The sequence below is a fragment of the Ziziphus jujuba genome, chromosome 1 (assembly GCF_031755915.1).
Source record: "Ziziphus jujuba cultivar Dongzao chromosome 1, ASM3175591v1".
Taxonomy (NCBI): domain Eukaryota; kingdom Viridiplantae; phylum Streptophyta; class Magnoliopsida; order Rosales; family Rhamnaceae; genus Ziziphus; species Ziziphus jujuba.
Window position 1 is genome coordinate 4,074,661 of NC_083379.1, and position 17,153 is coordinate 4,091,813.

The window sequence follows — 17,153 nt, forward strand, 5'->3', positions numbered from 1 at the left end:
TCAACATTATATGTAGATTCTAATTAGGAAAAAAAAAAAAAAAATTTCTTCAACTCCAAACGAGCAAACAAGATTTCTCCAATTCTTAATTTGCACAAACTAAATTAATATGTCTAAATCTTCAATTTCAGTTTGAAAATTGGGTAGGTCTTCTTCTCAAATATTATTATGCTGCTACCTGGATTGTCATAGTCGTCTCAGTTCTTCTCACACCAACTTCTTTTTGGGGATATTGATGCCGATGTAAAGGTCTGGTATTAGTGTCAAGATGATAAAGCGCTGTGACCATAACAATTGAGGAAACAAACATGGGAATTGGACCAAAAAACCATAGCAGCAGATTCAGAGCAAAGTAGAGTGCTCTGAGACCAAGTGACCAAAAATTACTTCCCCTTATAACAGCCAATTCCACATTCTCAACAGGGATATCAGTATACGGCATGCTTATAAGATAATTGGCATGAACAAAATGCCGAGCCGATTGAACGAAGCAAGCGAAGGCAAGAAGAAAACAAGTCAAGAGGCTTATGTACTTGATAGACATGGTGGCTCCGCTTGTGTCTCCGTATATCAAAGAGCTCCTGAAGATGCTATCTTTCGATGAGCTTCCGAGCCAAGTACCAATAAGAGAACTGAGGGTCAGAGAGACTGAACATAGAAATGTTGCTGCAGATGTGTTTGATTGGATCACCGATAGAGCTGTGCCAACATCTCTTTTATCCACCTGAGATTGAAATTGAATATTTGAACAAGTTTTCTAGACATGATTTGGGATTAAATTTCTACTTGTACTAGAGGAAAAATTAAAAGTGTTTAAATTTAATCAAAATTTACCTGCATAACTCTATCAACCCAAGCTTTCTTGTCATTGTTTTCGTAGCCAATGACAGTGGTATGAGGAAGATGCAGACATCTGTAGAGTAGGAAGGTATGGTAGGAAAACATGAGGAACAATCCGCTTGGGGCTAGGAACAAATCCAGGTTCTGCTTTTCGAAACCCATAACTTTTTTTCGTTTCCTTTTTTTTCCTGGTGTGCCCAATCTGAAAATTTGGACAACTTTAACGGGTTATTTATATAAATTCATTTTTTTTTTTCTGATAAATATTTCTGATCGCAATAGAGGGACTTATAGTTGGTCATTTTTGGATTTCTTTAGTGAACCTTTGACTTTCCCAATTCGACTGCATAGCCAACTTGAAGTCTTTCATTCCAATCCACGTGCATGGCACTTAATTACTAAAAATAATAATAAAAGAAACTAAAAAATTAAGAAACTAAAAAATTATCGGGAAGTGTTAGGGTGATTGAGAGACTACATTACAGAGGTTTGTTGAATTAAATTAATATTTGTGGACTTGGTATAATCAATTACTCACTTACGGGGTCTATTTATGCCATTAATGGGACTGGCTTATTTTATTATTTTGTAGTAGGGCCCTTGGTCACACACTCTCTATAAGACTCTAGTTGGCCTATTGGACTGGAGGACCAACTCTCTTTATAAACCCAATAACTTATCCATATTTTTCCTAGTATAATTATATTATCAAATTATTATTATTTTATGTATGTCAAAATTAATGGATAAGTCTGACTTGCAGAGACTATTTAAAGGTCTAGGGCAAGCAAACAATTGATGCCATACGGTGTTTTGATATTAGGGTTTTTCAGAGATCTGAGAGTGGTTTGAGAGTAGTGTGTCCATAGGCACTACTTTACATTGTTTTCTATTTTGCAGGATTAAAGATCTAATTTACCAATGGCTGCGTTCGGAGGTTAGTAATTTATGATTTATGGAATTTATTATGCATATTTAGATCCATAAAATCTAACAATTGGTATCAGAGCATGGTTAATATACATAATACATTATTTTGAAATTTGTTGTTATATTGATATGCAGCTTGTTTGGAGATCCAAATTTTAAGGATGGAATTTTATTGAATAATTTCTCTTCTCTTGTGCAATACGGGTTTATATTGAGTTTGTGCAAATTATGTGATTTTTTGTTTTAGTTCGAATTAAGATCTGAGTATGGTGAAAAATTCTTCTTTATTGTGTTTTATATTGTTTATTATTTTTTAATTGGATATGAAAATCTTAAAATAAAAAAATTAAAAAAAAAAAATTGTGATGTGGTAATCGGGTTTTTGAATCAAATTTGTGCAAAGTATATAAATCTTGTTTTTTTTTTTTTTTTTTGTTCGAATTTTGACCTGGGTTCTTTGTGGAATTTCTTTTTGGATCGAATGGAATATATTGAGTTAATTTGGGTTATTAAAAAGAAAAAAAAAAAAAAAGAGAGGAGTTCGACGGCCGAATTTCATGATGATTGGGTGTTAAAATTTCTGGGTATTTAGGCCAAATTGATCCATGAATAATATTCTCCACACTGAAAGGAATCTATAGACACCGGAATTGAAGAAAACGGTGGGCATTTTGTGGTTTTCCGGCCGGGTTGGGGAAGCGGGTCGTGCGACCCGTTAACCAGGAAACCGGGTCATCCTTGACCCGGCTGAAGGAGGAAGAAGGCTGACGTCAGCAGCCATCTTGCTGACGTCAGCACCCCGAAATTTAAAAAAAAAAAAAATTATTTGTTTTGTTTTGTTTATTTATTTGTTGATGATTTATTTATCTATCTATTGTTTATTGTTAATAATTAAAAAAAAAAAACACCTTTATTTTATTTTATTTGATATATCTTTATATCATTTTATCACTTATTTATTGTTGATTATTTATTCATCTATTGTTTTATTATTATTTAAAAAAAATGTTATTTCTTTATTTATTTATTTGTTTATTGGTAATTAGTTCATTTGTTTATTTGTTTAATTATTTTATTTCAAATTTTATTAAATTAAATTAAATATTTGTGATTGGAAAATTGGATTATGTGAGCTTACCCAAAGAGGCTTTGTGCCTAGTTGGTATAGTAGTGTGGAATTTTAGGTACTCACCTGTCGTGAGACTTATTTTGTCTGCATTATGTGTACCAATGTAATATGTGTTGGCATAGTGGATGGGTTATCTTTTATTTACCTATATCATGAAATTGCCAATTTGTTAATTATCTCCCACTTATTAACCAGGGTCTATACGAGTAACTAGGCTACCCTGTCGGTAGTTTTAGTTGCTTTGTATGACGCTTGGAATGGCAGTGGAAGTTAATTAAATGCCATGTATTGCAAGTTCTGAGTTGCCCTGTCGGTGATTCAGTTCAATGCATTTGATTGTGGTTATTTGGTTGACTGTCCCTGGCCCGCGTAAGGGTATCTTTAGTGCTACAAAGACCCTAGCGATATTGATATTTTATGGTTTGTGTTAAGGCGCTAGAAAATAGTTGTTGTTTTATATATATATTAAATGCTTTGTTGTGTTTACTATTTTCACGGTTAGTAGCACCCCGAATGTTATGCCTATGACTGCCATAATGAAATTGGATGTGATAAATTATCAGAAGTAAAAAAAAAAAAAAAAAAAAAAGGCCTTGGTTATGAATTTGACATTTATGAAGTTGGATTTGCCTTTGGAGATAGATTCACCCAAGATATCAACTAATGATAGTAATGCAGTAATTAGGAAACTTTATGAGGATTAGAAACATTCTAATAAGTGCTGCATGATGATGATGGAGAATTATATGAATGAAGCTATATATACTAATATTCCTAAGGTTGATGTAGCAAAGGAACTTTTTGAAAAAAAAAAAAAAAGATAGGAAAGAAATTTATAAAGTTTGATATGAATAAGAAGTATTATTATTTGGACCTTTTAAAATAATACTTAGTATGATGATGCTTATTAGATAGGAGAAATAAAAGAGTACTTCAATGGAAGGTGTGGCTACTGCAATGAAGTTGGACACAAGAAGATAGAGTGTTGGAATTTAAAGGGAAAGCAAGAGAAGAAAGATAATATTTTAATGATTGTTGCTTCTAAACGTTCAAGACTTAATGATAATTCCTCAATGTTGTGGCATAACCGTTTGGGACATATTTCTAGGCACAGAATGGAAAGGTTAGTAAAGGATGGGATACTTCCTAATCTTAATTTCTCTGATCTATTGACTTGTGTTGAATGTGTGAAAGGGAAGTTAACTGCCAAGGTAAGAAAGGATAAGTTCGCTAGGTGTGGAGATGTTTTGGAGTTAATCCACACTGACATATGTGGACCTTTTACACCAACTGCTTTGGGTGGTTATAGATATTTTATTACTTTCATTGACGATTACTCTTGTTATGGACATGCTGAGCTTATTCGTGAGAAGTCAAATTCTTTAGTTGCCTTTAAAGAGTTTAAGGTAAAGATGGAGCTTCAAAAGAATAAGAAAATAAAAACTGTAAGGTCTGATAGAGGTGGTGTGTTTTATGGTAGATATGATGAGACTGGAAGGAACCCAGGGCCTTTTGCTATTTATTTGTGTGAGTGTGGCATTGATGCGCAATATACGATGCCTGGTACACCTCAGCAAAATGGCATAGCTGAGAGAAGGAATAGAACTTTGTTGGATATGGTGCGGTCTATGTTGGCAAATTCTAGGTTGCCAGATTATTTGTGGGGAGAGGCTTTAAGGACGGCGGCTTATATTTTGAATCAAGTTCCAAGTAAGTCCGTTCCTAAGACACCTTTTGAGTTGTGGTCAGGAAGAAAGCCTAATTTGCATCATTTTCGAATATGGGGTTGCAAAGCTGATGTAAGGATTTATAATCCCCAAATTAAGAAGTTGGATCCTAAAACCATTAGTGGATATTTTGTTGGCTGTTGCATAGGATCTAGGGGTTCAAGATTCTTTCGTCCTTCTCACATCACCAGGATCGTGGAATCAAACAGGGCTATTTATTTTGAAGATGATTTTGAGTTTGGTAATAGTAATGGTCCAAGAGAATCCCAATTTAGAGAAGAAAGTGTTTTCATTCCCAGTATAGTTGTTCCTGATAGAGATATTATTGATCCAGTAGTTGATGAACCAGTAGTCGGTCAGAATGAACTCATTGTTGAAGAGCAGGATATTCCAGCTATTGCAGATGCTGATGTACCCTTGAGGAGGTCACAAAGGACTAGGAGATCAGCTATTCCTGATGACTATGAGGTTTACTTGCAGGAGCATGTGTTTGACATAAGTGGTGATTCAGATCCAGTAACTTATGAGGAGGCCATAAGCAGTTCAAACTCAAATTTTTGGTTGGATGCAATGGAAGATGAAATGAAATCCATGACATCAAATGGAGTTTGGGATTTAGTTGAGTTACCAGAGGGTAGCAAGCCTATTGGGTGCAAATGGGTCTTTAAGACTAAAAAGGACTCCAATGGTCAAGTGGAGAGGTATAAGGCTAGACTTGTAGCTAAAGGGTTTAACCAGAAGGAAGGAATTGATTATACAGAGACTTTCTCTCCTGTATCCACAAAGGATTCTTTTAGAATCATTATGGCGATTGTGGCGCATTATGACCTGGAGTTGCATCAGATGGATGTCATAACTGCTTTTCTGAATGGTGATTTATATGAGGATGTATATATGGTTCAACCAGTTGGTTTCCAACAAACAGGGAATAGTAATTTGGTTTGTAAGCTTAAGAAATCTATTTATGGTCTTAAGCAAGCTTCAAGACAATGGTATCTTAAGTTTGATGAGGTTGTCATCCAAAATGGCTTTAAGGAGAATGTTGTTGATAGATGCATATATATGAAGGTCAGTGGGAGCAGTTTTTTATTTCTGGTGTTGTATGTTGATGACATACTTTTGGCTACTAATGACACTGACCTATTAGCTGAGACAAAGCAGATGTTGTGGAACCATTTTGATATGAAAGATCTTGGTGAGGCTTCTTTTGTTTTGGGCATCAAGATTGTTCGAGATAGGACTAATTATGTAGTGCAATTGTCTCAGAGAGCTTATATTGATAGAATTCTTAAGAGATTTGATATGCATAATTGTTCTCCTGGAAGTGTACCGGTTACGAAAGGTGAAAAGTTTTCTAAGGATCAGTGTCCCAAGAATGATAGAGAAAGGATGGCAATGAAGAATGTTCGCTATTCTTCAGCAGTAGGTAGTTTGATGTATGCTCAAGTATGTACACGGCCTGATATAGCTTTTACTGTGGGTGTGCTTGGTAGATTTATGAGCAATCCTGTTCCTATTCATTACCAAGCAGTTAAGAAGGTCTTTAGGTATCTTCAGGGTACTAAAGATCATATGTTGACATATCGTCGCACCAACTCTCTTGAAGTAGTGGGTTATAGTGATGCAGACTATAAAGGTTGTGTGGATGATAAGAAATCTACCATTGGTTATATATTTATCATGGCAGGAGGTGCTGTGTCTTGGCGGAGTGCCAAGCAGTCAGTGACAGCATCCTCGACTATGGAGGCAGAATATGTGGCGTGTTATGAGGCTACCCGTCATGCAGTTTGGCTACGGAATTTTATCCGTGATTTAGGAGTAGTTGGCTCCATTGAGAGGCCTATTATGATGTATTGTGATAATACTGCAGCGGTGTCTTTCTCCAATAATTTAAAAGGTACTCCTGGTGTGAAGTACATTGATGTGAAATATTTTGTGGTAAAGGAGAAAGTTGAAGAGGGCCTTATTACTATTGTTCACACGCCGACTTATAGCATGGTGGCAGATCCACTGACCAAGGCTTTACCGGTAGGCATATTTGAGGAGCATGTGTCCCGTATGGGATTGTTAGGCAGTTGAGACTGCTGTGGGTCAGTGGGAGTTTGTTATGTTTTCTGTAGTAATATCCATGTTGAGAATTATTTATTTCTTTGAATATTTTAATACATTGATGTATGTGGATCATTATTTATTTATGAGATGATTTATTACACATATTATTGCTCCTTATATTTACAGGCCTGTTGAGACTATTAGTCTATGTATATGTGTATGTTGATCCACAGGTGCCATGGTGAATCCCTACTACCTAGTTTGGGTATATTGTTGTATCCTGTCGATACACAATGTGCTTGAATGAAATGGTTTTGTGTGTTGGGGGATTGCACATGGTTAGGTAAATCTCTACTACCTAGACTGAGTTTATGGCATGCAAAGTGCTCAGTTGAAATGGTAACATGTTTTGGGAGATTTACTGAGAGAATCTCTACTGCCTAGTCTAGTATATTGTTGTGCCCTGTCGGTATGCTATATATTTGGATGAAATGGCATTATGGTTCGGGAGATTCTATAGTAAGTGAGTTTGGATTTTATATGATGATGATTATGCAGTCCAAGTGGGAGAATGTTGAATTAAATTAATATTTGTGGACTTGGCATAATCAATTACTCACTTACGGGGCCTATTTATGCCATTAATGGGACTGGCTTATTTTATTATTTTGTAGTAGGGCCCTTGGTCACACACTCTCTATAAGACTCTAGTTGGCCCATTGGACTGGAGGACCAACTCTCTTTATAAACCCAATAACTTATCCATATTTTTCCTAGTATAATTATATTATCAAATTATTATTATTTTATGTGTGTCAAAATTAATGGATAAGTCTGACTTGCAGAGACTATTTAAAGGTCTAGGGCAAGCAAACAATTGATGCCATACGGTGTTTTGATATTAGGGTTTTTCAGAGATCTGAGAGTGGTTTGAGAGTAGTGTGTCCATAGGCACTACTTTACATTGTTTTCTATTTTGCAGGATTAAAGATCTAATTTACCAATGGCTGCGTTTGGAGGTTAGTAATTTATGATTTATGGAATTTATTATGCATATTTAGATCCATAAAATCTAACAAATTAGGCATGGGCACTCCTTGTTTGATGGATTATAAATTTCTGGTATTGTCCTAGACAAATTTAGTTCGGCAGTTGCATGATATATATTAAATTGTTTATTTGGCTAATTTTGGATTTTTAGTTTAATTTCTTGTAAAGTCTTGAGATTTACTCTTTAGCCCTTCCAATCCCTCTGGATATGCTTAAAGCCTTGCACATATGCATTTTATAATTTCACCTTCCACGCATTGACCTAAGGGTGGGCAAAAACCCTGTCAAACCGAATCGGACCGGTAAAACCGACCGAACCGAACGCCTACGGATCGGATTGGTTGCGCTCGGTTGGGCAGTTCGGTTATTATTTAACAAAGAAGGAGACGGTTCGGTTCGGATGTCGGTTTTTAAACTAAAAATCATCAGACCGTCCGAACCGAACCGGATACTTTAAATATTATAAAAAATATATATAATTATATTTATATATATATAATAATAATATGTTTATAGTTTTATTAATTTTATATTTGATATTAAACAAAAAAAAAAAAAGAAAGAAAACACTCTCTCACTCTGTTCTCGTCTCGAAAGTTCTCTTCTGTCTTCTCCCCCTCTTCTTTCAATCTCTTCTCTTGTCTCTGGTAAACCCTAGCTCAGCTGTCACTCTCGGTCACCATTCACCATCTCTCAGGCCGACGAGCACTTGTCCTCTGCCATCTCTTGGACAACGGTAATCTCCCTTATCTTCCATTCTCTCACTTGCAATCTCTCACCATTTAACCCTCTCTTGTAGATCTCTTCCCTCCTCTCTCTCTCTCTCTCTCTCTCTCTCTCTCTTGCTCTAAAATTCAATCTCTCTCTATCTTTTTAACTCTCATTTTACTCTCTCACTCTCCAATCATCCATTCTCAGCTTGAGGTAGCTGTCCGAAACCCTAGCTTAGACTGTTAGACATTGTTACTCTACGGTGGGCTGGTAGCTATGAGACTACCAAAAGCCTCGATTACCATCATCTGGTCACCAACGATCACGTTAGTTCGAAGGAAAATTTGCAAATTTATATTTTCCCCAATTTTTTTCCTTTTAGGGTTTAAGTTCTAAGAAATTACTATTTCAAAATTATATATTTTTTTGATTATCTCCTCAATTTTGAAATATTAAATGTTTAATGACTGTTGGATTTTAATATTAAAGAGAAAATTGGCCATTCAAGTTGAAGGATTGAAGGTGAGGCAGGACCATGGCTTGTGGCTGTGTCATGCTCGTGGGTGGCTCTGTGGCCTGTGTTTAAAGCTGTAATAACTTAAGGTAAGTTGTTCTTTTCTATTAAACTCTCATCAGCTGTGGATGGATAAAGTGTGATTGCATAAATAGACTATAGATTTTGTTCTTTCTTTGTAATTTTGTGAAGGAAATAATCGGATTAGCTCTTGTGAGACTGAACTGTTTGTGAAATGTTGAATTGTATCTGTGAATTGCTTTGAAACTCTTTTCTATGAAGTTTTGAATTCAAATGGTGAGATTGCTTGCATTTCAGAGTCTTTGTGACTCCAACATTTTTGAAACATTTTTGAAATTGTAATTTTAAACATGTTAGCTTACATTTCAGAGTCTTTGTGACCCTGAACTCCTAAAGTTGTAAATTTTAAACAATTTAGCTTTCATTTTAGAGTCTTTGTGACTCTGAATTTCAGAAATTGCTTTTTAATTGTTAGTTTTTTTTTTTTGGAATTATGGAATATTGTGCAATTTCTGAATATTGTGGAATTGAAATTGTGTAGTTGGAATTGTGCAATTTTTAAATGTTAGCTTACATTTAGAGTCTTTGTGACTCTGAAATTTTGAAATTGCTATTTAATTTGTAGTCTTTGTGGAATTGTGGAGTTTTTTTAGTTGTTGTTTAATGAATATTGTATGCTTGGTCCTGAATTTTTGATATATATTTGGTCATAGTGCATATTTGGTCCTGGATTTTTGATGCAGATATTGTATTAGTGCATATTTGGTCTTGGATTTAAATGGAAAGTTCTAATGTGAATAATGCATGTAGTTGGCAAATTTTCATGTGGCTGTGTATGATAGTTTGGTTTAGGAAAAATGTATTTTGTTGGTAGTTGCTATCAATTCCGAAAACATGCTAATTGCTGGTAGGAAAAATGTATATTGTTGGTAGTTGTTGGTAGTTTGGTTTAAGGATTAAAGGGCTTGGACCCGATGGTTCTATGTTATTATTTAAGGAAGCAAAACTATTATTCGCTGTTTAATTTATTGTAATTTAATTTGATTGAGATTGTGGAATTTGTGGCCTTGAATTGTTGTGTAATTGCTGTCTTGTTTCTGTTTGTTTCCTTTTATGTAAACAGTGTTCTAGTTATGCTTGATATGGATCCAGATTCCCCATCATCAGTTAATGCACTTTTCTCTCAAACCCCAAGAGGTCAAAATCCATCACCATCACTGTCAAACTCTACACCTTCCGATGCCAAATCTACATTACCTCAACGACCTCCATTAGGGAAAAAAAAACCTTCTAGGCCAGCAAGTGATGTATGGGATCACTTTATCAAAATAGGAGATGGTGATCCTGATGACCCCAGATGTGAATGCATTTACTGTCATAAGGATTATGCATGTGGTTCTAAAAAGTGTGGAACTAGTAGCCAAAGGAATCATATGAAGTAATGTTAGAAAAATCCTTATAACTCAGATGAAAAGAAGTAAAAGACCTTAACTTTTGATAGGAAATCCGATGGTAGTGGTAGCAATTTGGTAGCTACTATTTTCAACAAAGAGGCATGTAGGATGGCATGTGCCAAAATAATAATTTTGGATGAGTTACCTTTAGTTTTGTAGAAGGCCGTGGGTTTAGATACTTTTGTAGTGTTGCATGTCCTAAGTTTGATCCTCCATCTAGAAGAACCATTGTGAGGGACATTTATCAATTGTATTTAGATGAGAAATTGGCTTTAAAATCAATGTTTGTTGCAAACCAGAAAAAGATTAGTCTTACAACTGATACGTGGACCTCTATTCAAAATGTTTGTTATATGTCATTGACTGCCCATTATATTGATGATGATTGGATGTTACATAAAAGAATTTTAAATTTTTCTGTGGTTTCTAATCATAAAGGAGAGGCAATTGGAAAGTTAATTGAGGTTTGTTTGCATGATTGGGGTATTGAAAATGTGTTCACGCTAACTCTTGATAATGCAAGTGCAAACAATAATGTAATTGCATATCTTAAGAGGAAAATGGTACATTAGAAAAATTGTATATTGGATGCTGATTTTTTGCATATTCGATGTAGTGCACATACTGTCAATTTGATTGCGTATTGAAAAAGTGTTCACGCTAACTCTTGATAACGCAAGTGCAAACAATAATGTAATTGCATATCTTAAGAGGAAAATGGTACATTGGAAAAATTGTATATTGGATGCTGATTTTTTGCATATTCGATGTAGTGCACATATTGTCAATTTGATTGTGTGTGAGGGTTTGAAAGAATTAGATGAGGCAATTGCTAGCATTTGTAATGCTGTGAGATATGTTAGATCATCTCCTTCTCAATTGCAAAAATTTAAGCAATGTATAAGTCAAGAGAAAATTGAGAGTAAATCTTTAGTATGTTTGGATGTTCCAACCAGATGGAATTCCACATACTTAATGTTAGAGTTGGCTTTGAAATTTCAAAAAGCTTTTGAGAGAATGGAGGAGGAAGATGGACATTATGCTTCTTATTTTGGAGAGGATGATAGTGGTAGAAAAAAAGTTGGACATCCTTTAGCTTGGCATTGGGATGATGCCAAAGTTTTTGTCCAATTTCTTAAGGGCTTTTATGATGTAACTCTTAAATTTAGTGTCACTTTACATGTTAGCTCCAACATATATCCATAAAGTTTCTTCCATACAAAAACAATTGGATGATTTATGTGTTAGTGAGGATGACCGGTTGTGTGTTATGGCAAGAAAAATGAGAGAAAAGTATAATAAATATTGGGGTTCCATGGGAAATGTCAATAAATTGCTTCTAATTGCAGCAGTGCTTGATCCAAGATATAAGTTGGATTATGTGTCATTTAGTTATGGGATGCTTTATGACAATGATGAAAGCAGGGTTACTGAATTGACAAATGATTGGAAAAAGATTTTAATGAGGCTGTATAATTGGTATAATGAAAAAGAAATGGGTTCAGATGGTAGTCGTCAATCTTCCACTGGTGTTGAGTCTTCTGGAACTAGTTTGGATAGTAATAACAGCGAATTAGAGCATGCCAACTATGCTGACCAGGTTTGGATTGCTTATTTGAAGAAAAGAGAACAAAGCCAATGTAAGGAGGTAAAAAATGATGTGGATAGGTATCTGGGCGATCTTTGTGAATCTGGTTTAATTAAGAATTTTGATATCTTAAATTGGTGGAGGGTTAATGGAGAGAAATACCCTGTGTTAGAGAAGATTGCAAAGGATGTCTATGCCATTCAAGTCTCCACTGTGGCTTCCGAGAGTGCTTTAGCGATGGAGATAGGATACTTGATCCTTTTAGGAGCTCTTTGACTGCTAAAATGGTGGAAGCTTTGATATGTTGTCAAAATTGGCTTAATGCTTCTCCAATTTTTGACAGATTTTTTTTAGAAGAGATGGAATATTATGAAAGTTTAGATGCAGGTAATGTAATATGTAATTGAGATTATTTTCTGTTTGTATGCATATCATATTTTTTTTTGAATGTTTTTATAATATTTGCTTATGTTTGCTGTTTGGTGTCACTCCAAGACCTATGCCAAAGCCAAACAATAGCAGTGAGTCCAGATAGCAGCAACAAAAAAAGATTGATGGTGCATTGAGTGGAATCAGTGGATGTACTTGAAACTTGAAAGCTTGTGAGTTTTGACAATAATGAAAGTAACTCTCTTCGTTTTATTTTTCATTTCTTAATAATCATCACAGTGTTAAACTAATAATGTATTGGTTTAATTTATTTTGGTGTCCTTTATGATTGTAGGTTTTGTAGCAGTGGCAGTGAAAGATTTGGAAGTGCTAATTGTAGGCTGCTTATATTTTTTTTCCTACCGTTTCTTTTATGTTTACTGTCAATGTATTACCATTTCTCTTAAGTCATTGACTCATTTGTAAAACTTGCTTATTAGTTGCTTTGATAGTAGTAGTTATTATTTTTTTCTTTTTTGTTTTTGTCTTTTTGGGAACGGATGGGGATGTGAGATTGTTATTTTGATATTTGTATTTTGTGTCTGCATTTTTGATTCTCAATTTTGGTGAGTGGCAGTGGCATACTGGCATTGCATTTCTCAATTTCAATTTTCCTTTTGATATAAATTGAAGTTTTAATCGTTTCATACCTAAAATGATTTGCCATTTCATACCTAAAAAGTAAAAAATTTGCCATTTCATTTCCGTTGGATAGTTTTTTGAAAAATTTTAAACCTTCAAAATAATTGAAAAGCAAAACTAATGAAGGTGATTTCTAATTGTATATTGGACAGGCAAAAAACTATAGGTCCAAAAATAAACCCAGCTCGATTAGCTGAAAGTATGTCCAAAATTGTAGGCCTGAAGATAATTTCTGACCTACTAATTCAAAAACAAGCCCAAAATCAGAGGTCCAATTATAAGTCCAAATCGACCAGCCAGAACCCGAACCAAACCGGCCTGTTTATTCGATTAAATGCTTGATTTTCCATTGTCCACGGGTCGGTTCGAATTAGTATTTGTGGATAACCGAATGATCGGCTCGGTTGGAATTCTCAGGTGGAACCAATCCAAACCGAATCGTGCCCACCCCTACTGATTGACCCACACGTTGATATTCTATGTTTTTTGAAACCACGTTTAAAAAGTTTAGGTAGCGTACTCGTTAGAAACTTCCTCATGTTATGATCCAATCTAATATATATACGACAATATATAAAATACAATATAATTCTTAGTTGAGTGCTTCTTTTCACACGATCAAAATTGCTTTTTGCATTGCATTTTTATGTGAAATGAGTAAAAGTTTTTTATCTTTTTGATTTTTTTCTATTTACATAATTTAAAAAATATTTTTTTTTATCCTCTTCTTCTATAGATTTTAAAATATAATGAGTTCTTTCTCATGTTCTGCTCCTTCTAGCAATCCCAGTCCACCATTTCAAAATCCAAAGAGACAAATTTCTCTTTGATTTGTTATTTTAATTATAAAATTCATCTTATAGAAATTTAAAACTTTATTGAAAAAATCTTAGATTTATATATACATAATCAAAAACCCATTAAAGACTCTTCTATCCGTCCGAAATGGGTTTCAGAAATTATTCCAAATGAAGGAAAAAAGTTGGTTTTTCCTTTTTTTTATTTTTATTTTTTGGGTCTAAATTCAAGCCTTTTGGTTTTACAACTACAAAGTGTAGCAGCTCAGAAAGGTATTTGGCCCTGAAATAAGTAGAGTGGAACAGAAAAATGTGCATAGTTACATACCTGATTAAGCACATCGAGACTGCGGCAATGGTTGCCAATAGTGAATAAGGTCGGAAGAGAATTTAAAAAAAAAAAAAAAAAAAATACTGAAAAAAAAAGGATAGCTTAGGAAATTAAAAAAGTTGACACTCTATAAAGATTATTTTAGAGTGTGATGAGAACTTCTCTTCTTAGTTTTAATATATATATATATTTTTGTTTTTTTTCTGGACATTAATTTTCATTGACTACTTAGAATATGGAAAAACTATTTCAGATTTGATTCGTTTTGTTTTTGGTATTATGTTGGAATTCATTTTGTATTCCTAATATTCCGCCGCCAGATTGCTTTCACGAATTTGGAAACATGCTCAGAGCAAAGATTCCCTTATCCATGATTTCTAATGGGATCAACACAATAACAAACTCTAAATTCCCTCGTATTGGAGATGTTTATGGTCAAAATAACTAATTATAATTAGTCAGGACAGAATTTGTACCAGGCAATGTAACACTAACCGTATTGGATTGCCACATAAAAACATCTACAATTGCTATGTTGAAAGTGTTGGAAGAGTTTGCTTCATAAATGTTTATTTGATAGATATTCAATTCAAAAATTAATCATTATTATTTCTGTTTAAATTTTAATTAATTAAGAATATCATTAATGAGACCATCTACTTTACCATATACATATATATATGAATAAGTCACTATGCAATAAATAAATATAACTAAATATAAAATAATCAAACATTTAAAAAAATAATAATAAGACAGATCTTAATAGTAAATAGCCCAGTTAGGCCTTAAAGGCTGAGGCTCACTTGTACAGAACAGGCCCACCTAAAATCCAATTTTAAAGGCCCAAATCCAAAAATAAAAATAAATTGAAAGAGGTAAAAAAAGCGAGAGCAATTTGTATTTTATTTATAAACTTAATATCAGATACAAATTTTAACTCTGTAGACAAATAGTTTTAACCATAAAAATCTAATTTAAACCACAATACATATATAAACTAAATACTCGATCATTACGGTAATGTCTAAAACATTAAATTGAAGCATAATTTTCCCAATAAAAATGATTGTTTCTAAATTTAGGGAAAAACCTCAATTAGAGACTTTAAACCAAAGATGGGTGATAAGTTGTAGCGACTGAAACCAGACCCCAAGAAAAGCTTTTCCCAATCTCTCTGGCTTCTCTCTCTTCCAGTAGCTGCAGACATCATCATCACGTCGATCAAAAGCTTTGTCCCAGTCACTTGGTGCTCATCTTCATTCTTATTAATCACTATATCTATGACAATAACCTTTCCTCCATCGCTTGGAATTGCTTCTCTGCATTTCTTCAGAATCTTCAAGCATTCCTCGTCGCTATCCGAGTGCAAAGTCAACTGTACACCACTCATAATTTCACATCAAATTCAAAGTGGTTACTTTATTAACGTTAGCAAGATTGTGTTTCAATTCACAAATATTAGAATCGCATAAATTAAACTTCAATGACAGTGTGTGTTTGAGAGCAGGGTGTCAAAATTCATGGAAAACAGGTCATACCTTAAGCAGAAGAGCATCAGCTGAAGGAATAGACTGAAACATATCACCTGCAATAAACTTCAAGTTTTGGGTGTCTGGTAAATTAGCAACCACATGGGGTAGCTCAAGCACTGTGCACTTCAACTGAGGGAATGTCTCGGTGATGATCCTAGCAAATTTTCCTGTACCACCTCCTACATCAACCAGCGAACCCAAGCTTGGAACACAGGTCTGCAGTCTTTAATAACCAATTTCAACATCTCAGAATCACAGGCCATTGCTTCATTGAATAGGCTGTTATATGCAGGATTGTGGTCTGCATATTCCCAAAATTGCATACCGTGTGTACTCTCAAATGGAGTAGTCCCTCTGTCCCCTTTAAACCAATTTCCCATGAATTGCCATGGAGTAGTCAAACAAGGATCAAGTAGTGCAAGAACAAACGGTGACAGGCAGGGGAGCTTATCTTTCAGGAGGAGCCTAGAAGAAGGGGTGAGATCATATGCTGCTTCTTCTTCTTCATTGTGATCTCCTTTTTCTTGATTTGTATCAAGTGGTAGTGTTGCAGCAAAGAAACCGGAGTGTACCAAGAGGGACATGAGCCTGTAAACGAAGCTAGTTTTTGAAGGGTGAATCTCCAGTGCTGTGACCAAATCAGGGAGAGTGATGGGTCGGCCATGGTTGTGGATTATGTCAGGTATGCCAAGCTCAACTGCGCATTTGAGAGACATGGAATTTATGTAGTTGAATACATGCTTATACAAGTGGGATTGCGCTTGAAATAATTCGCTTCCCTCAAGGAGATCCATAATTTTGTATTTTGGATATCTTGTATACTTTTTGGTTTCAGCCTTGCTGCCTGTATTTAATGCATAACATTATGAAAATTGAACAAAATAAAATAAAATAAAATAAGATAAAGTAAAAAACAGAAGCAAGTTTAGCCTATGAAAAACATTTCATGTGGCCAATCAGTACTAAAATTTATAGCCTAAAAAGGAAAAAATCTGACTTTTCCTTGATGATAAATTTCTGTGACCCTTTTGAATAAAGCCCACTATAGACAATTAAAAGGACAAAGATCAACGTGTTAAAAAGTAAATAATAAATAATTTGTAATTTTTTATCAAAGTCGGCAGCATGAGGAAAAATTTGATTTGGATACTTAATGGTTAAGAGAGTAGAAAAGTGACATGTGTCTTGCATTTAATGTAAGGAAATCAAATTGTTTACTAAAATCATAGTAAGTTGCCACACTTAAGCTAGCTTTAAATATATTGAGTAGTTAGTTAATAGGTTGACATGTGTACTCAAATGAGCTGTACTTTTACATGTATTGAAAAGAAAACAGCAAAGGATATGGCGGTTGTTTATCTTGAACTGTCTCTTTTAAGCTTATATATAGGCTTGTACCAACT

General features: G+C 34.4%; 1 non-coding gene across 1 annotated transcript; it reads right to left on the reverse strand.

Moving 5' to 3' along the window:
• Positions 1-585: 585 nt before the first annotated feature.
• LOC112492033 (trans-resveratrol di-O-methyltransferase) lies at positions 586-16,764 on the reverse strand. The gene is made up of 4 exons (XR_009638342.1): positions 15,757-16,764; positions 15,309-15,593; positions 835-1,042; positions 586-724 (listed from the first exon to the last, which is right to left on the reverse strand). It is a non-coding gene; the product is annotated as a trans-resveratrol di-O-methyltransferase (transcript).
• Between the last annotated feature and the right edge of the window lie 389 nt (positions 16,765-17,153).